Here is a 5000-nt window from a genome sequence, read left to right on the forward strand (position 1 = left end):
GTAGTGACTGTGTCAGTAGTGACTGTGTCAGTAGCGTCTGTTTCAGTAGTGACTGTTTCAGTAGTGTCTGTTTCAGTAGTGACTGTTTCAGTAGTGTCTGTTTCAGTAGTGTCTGTCTCAGTAGTGTCTGTTTCGGTAGTGACTGTTTCAGTAGTGTCTGTTTCAGTAGTGTCTGTTTCAGTAGCGTCTGTTTCAGTAGTGTCTGTTTCAGTAGCGTCTGTTTCAGTAGTGACTGTTTCAGTAGCGTCTGTTTCAGTAGTGTCTGTCTCAGTAGCGTCTGTTTCAGTAGTGACTGTGTCAGTAGTGACTGTGTCAGTAGTGTCTGTTTCAGTAGTGACTGTTTCAGTAGTGTCTGTTTTGGTGTCAATTTTAGCTCATTTTGATCTCAGAAACTCAGCAGTACAGACCAGCAAACACAGCTCTGATCAGCTGTTCACACAGAAAATCATATTATTTTTCATTAAAAACAAAAACATTCAGAACAATTGTGTTTCGGTAAGGACAGCTGAGCCCCTCCAATCAAAAACCATTTATTAACCATTCCACCCTTTTTTTTGATTCTCTGTTATTTTGTTTTCTGTTTCATTTCATACAATCTTTCACATAAAAAGCCAAACTGTGCTTTATTTGCATTTTAGTGACCCCTTTATTTTAAATACAGGGTAGCAAACAATGTCAAACCATGCTAATATGACCTTTACCAAAAAAAAGTTTAAAATTCTTAATGTTCCACACTGATTTTCAGACTTTGGGACACATTTACTTCAAAACAATGGGATCTAACTGCTCACCATGTGGCAATGAAGGACAGGGATGCAGCCTCACTTCCTGCTCAGAAATGTAGGGGCGTGGCTAAAATAAGTCTCTGCCTATATACCAAAACTCTGTGTTTCGGTAGTGACAAGCATTTTTTGAATTTGTTAAAAAATAAAACTCATAAAAAAATAAAACTTTCAGCCTCACTTTAAAAGGAAAGAAAAAAATCTTTAAAAACATGTAAATTTCCACAAAAATGTAAATATTATTTTCCCAAATAAAAAATTTAGGGGTTAGGGTTTGGGACAAACTCCTCCCAATAGAAATAGAACCCTATATATAACCCTATATAAAATAGCTGATTATTGTCTTTATTAATGCCCACACTCTTAAAAATATGGTTCTGCAAGGGCTCTTTAGTAAAGGCAGTGGTTTAGAACTGTTTAGGACCTTGAGTTGACTAAATGACTGTATAGAACCATTTGCATGCTTAAATGGTTCTTTGCATGGTCAGATGTTTTTTCAGATTGATGGAGAATGTTTTGTGCATGGTTTTATCTAGAACTTTTTTGAAAATGGTTCTATGATTTTTGTATGATTTGAATGATTTTTTTTGTAGTTGTCAAGTTTGTAACAGTGGAAGAACCCTTTTTGGTGCTGTATAGAACCATGTACAACACATTCTCCATCAATCTGAAGAACCATTTGACCATGCAGTGAACCATTTAAGCATGAAGTACATTTGCGTAGAACTCATGGTTCTATATAGAACCATTCCCACACTGAAGACCTGTCTCTTCTAGGTGTGTTAGGTTTAAGTAGATTATAACATAATCCTTGTAATTATCTAAAGTCTGAGTAATTAATTGTTTTTTAAGTAGTTTTAACCGTAGGAGCACAGTTTAAACTTAAGTGGACATTCATATCTGTCTGTCTTGTTGGCCGTGTTCAGACTGTCAGCTCAAATCTGATTTCTGTCGTATCCAGATTGATTTTTGATAGTGTGAACAGCAAAAAACATAAAATCTGATTTTTGCAAATCGGATCCAAACCACATTCGGAGGTCGTTTGAAATGCGACTCCAGTCAGATTTCTACAGATGCGTCTCAGTCTGGACGCTCTGGACGCTCAAATCAGATTTCAAAGTGTCTTTTTTGTCACTTGCAACTTGACAAACAGCGACGATGTCGAATCCAGAGTGACGAAGTTCTGGGATTCAAGAAGAGCTCCACAGATTCATGACTATGAAGAGAGTTCTGAAGAGTCTGGAGGGGAGATGATGCTCCTCCATCTCTCCTGCATCCGCGCTTGAAATCCGCATCACCAGCGTAGCTACGTAGTTACTGACACCTACATTGTTACCACGGCAACCCATGCAAAAAGGTTGGTGAGGTATGAACACACAAATCTGATCTGACCACTTGTGAATAACAGAGCGGACAGTCGACTCAACAGATCTGATTTGAGGAGCAAAGCAGTCTGAACACAGAGTTAGACTTTCTTTTTCTTCTGTTCTGTCCTGCGTTCTCTCTCTCTCTCTCTCTCTCTCTCTCTCCCCCTCAGTTTCACTCATTCACAGTGTTTCCTTTCTCACTGAGCTGGTCCGAAGGGCGATAGCTGACCCTTGGTCAGAGATGAAGTATCTCTCTCTCTGCTGTTTTTTCCTCTCTCCATCCTTTGTTTACTTTGCTTGTACTGTCAGAATAAAAGCCGGAAGTAATAGCTCTGCTGTGTGTGCGTGAGGCGCTGAGGTCGTTCAGGTTGTTTATTTTAGGCTCTGCAAGTTTTCCTGGACTGTGAGCTTTAAAAAAGTTGTTTTAGCTGATGATCACACCCAAATCGTACAGTACAGAACCATCAAACAGTCATTACAGTCATAAACTCATAAACCAAATAACACACTGCAACTTATTTATGCTTTTATTTGATGTTTTTTTGAGTCCAGTCGACGGACGCCTCTCTGGTCATTATTGCTGCTGTGGGTCATTTGATTACATTTATAATTATCTGTTTAAGTGCTAATTTTGGAGGAACTGGGCTCCATTTAGGAACTTGTTTTCCCTGCAGTTTCGTTTAGCCCTAATTTATGTTTGGCATGGAGTTTTTCCACGGCTCTGTAGTAGCACTCCTGCTTCACATCTGTTCATCTGATCTTTACCGTCCTAAAAATTCCTAAAAATGATCAATAAAGCCACTTTTCCATCATATGGTACAGCTCTACTTGACTGTACTCTCTTTTGGTACCGACTACTTTGTTTTCCACTGCAGTTATAGCGCCCCCTCAATGTAGCTGGTCAACATAGTGATGCCAGATAAAACTGCCCTGACGTGAAGGAGACAGATGTTGTTTAGAAGAGGCAGCAAAACAAAAGACTGCTAAAAGAAACAGGAGAGTTGGGGAAAACTACATCAGAGTTCACACGACGAGACGGTTCTGGTTCTCAAAGGCGACGCAAGAGGCTACGCTAACCTGGTAGCTAATGTGTTTAGCGATTCTCTCTGTCTGCAGCGTTTTTACGTCTGTTTTTGGTATCGGCTCAGCTCACTTGGAACCTCGACGGAGGTGATACAAAAACAGTATCAGGTACCAGGTTTGCCTGGCGAGTAGAGTCGGAGTCGAGCTGAGTACCGTGCAGTGGAGAACCGGCTTAACACACACACACACCTCAGCGTAGCCGAGTCTGAGATCCGATTCAGAGATCATGCTCTACATTTTCGCCCACTGTAACCCAGTTCACATAAGCCCAGTTCGAAATTGAGCCCTAAGCCTTGCGGTCCTTCTCAAAGTCCAGGCTTAATGACGTCAACAGCGTGCAGGCCTACCACTGAGCCCTTATTTAGCACTAATTAGGGATACATTGATGCTGATACTGGGGCTGATACTGCGCTCATTTACTGAACCTCATAAAAATTCACAGATACCAACATTGTGATACCAGCTGATACCGTGTGCCGTAAGGCGAGTGTAGCTGCTGCTCTAATAAACAGACACAGTGGAGGAGGATCTGATCACACAGAGAAGAGTTACTGACTCCGTCACAGTCGGACACAAAGCCGTCGCTCACTATAAACATTCCGCCTTGGCAGATTCCCACCAGGATACACTGAGAGATTATAGACTGTTTATAAACACACAATCACAATCACTTCCCCAACATGGGTGGAGGAGAAAAAGTCGACGTTTCCTACTAAAGTCAGTATATGAGACTTTACTCTGATTGACTGAGTAGAATATCGAGATATAAACATTAATACGGTGATGTTTCTGTAAATCAGGCTGCAGAGAGACCGAACTGTCCTACCGTGAACATCAGCGCCTGCTTTATCTTCAGCGCTCAGTGTTAGCAGCGCTGCTCAGCGTCTCAGCGTGTTGCTCAGTACTCGGTTATTCTGAGTGAATCAGCTTTATTGATAACGGTCTGTAGACAGAGCGTCTGTAGAGGCTGCGTTTCCCGTAGCAGGTCAGTCAGACGGAGCGTTTCGTACAGTGTGAGTTTATAAATCGTAGCTTTGTCTGAACACGATGGTCTATTCAAACGGACAGTGAGAGTCACCAAAGAACAAGATCTCTAACATCACACAGTGTCTGTCTGGCCTTAGGGGACATTCAGCTACGGCTCAGCTGGTGGGGGGTGGGTGGGGATGTTAGAACTGACTGAAACAGAATTTTGGCTGAACTCTCACTTTAAAACCTTAAACAGACGAATAACAGGCTGAATATCTCACAGGAACAATTTCCCACATTAACCTGCACTGCTGAGTGATTTAGTTATAAACTCCTAATCCAAACAGCCCTCAGTGCAGATTCACACCGTAATGTGTGTGAGTGTGTGTGTGTGTGTGTGTGTGTGTGTGTGTGTGTGAGTGTGTGTGTGTGTGTGTGTGTGTGTGTGTGTATGTATGTGTGTGTGTGTGTATGTGTGTGTGTGTGTGTGTGTGTGTGTGTGTGTGTGTGTGTGTGTGTGAGAGTGTGTGTGTGTGTATGTATGTGTGTGTGTGTGTATGTGTGTGTGTGTGTGTGTGTGTGTGTGTGGGAGTGTGTGAGTGTGTGTGTGTATGTATGTGTGTGTGTGTGTGAGTGTGTGTGTGTGTGTGTGTGTGTGAGTGTGTGTGAGTGTGTGTGTGTGTGTGTGTGTGTGTGTGTGTGAGTGTGTGTGTGTGAGTGTGTGTGTGTGTGTGTGTATGTATGTGTGTGTGAGTGTGTGTGTGTGTGTGTGTGTGTGAGTGTGTGTGAGTGTGTGTGT

The 5000-nt window shown here is 42.0% G+C and overlaps 1 protein-coding gene across 1 annotated transcript in view; it reads left to right on the forward strand.

The window, feature by feature from the left end:
* slc16a10 (solute carrier family 16 member 10) overlaps positions 1-5000 on the forward strand; it is a 63594-nt gene that overhangs the window by 34558 nt on the left and 24036 nt on the right. The window lies entirely within an intron of this gene.

Source organism: Colossoma macropomum, unplaced genomic scaffold (assembly GCF_904425465.1).
Source record: "Colossoma macropomum unplaced genomic scaffold, Colossoma_macropomum, whole genome shotgun sequence".
In the NCBI taxonomy this organism is placed as follows: Eukaryota; Metazoa; Chordata; class Actinopteri; order Characiformes; family Serrasalmidae; genus Colossoma; species Colossoma macropomum.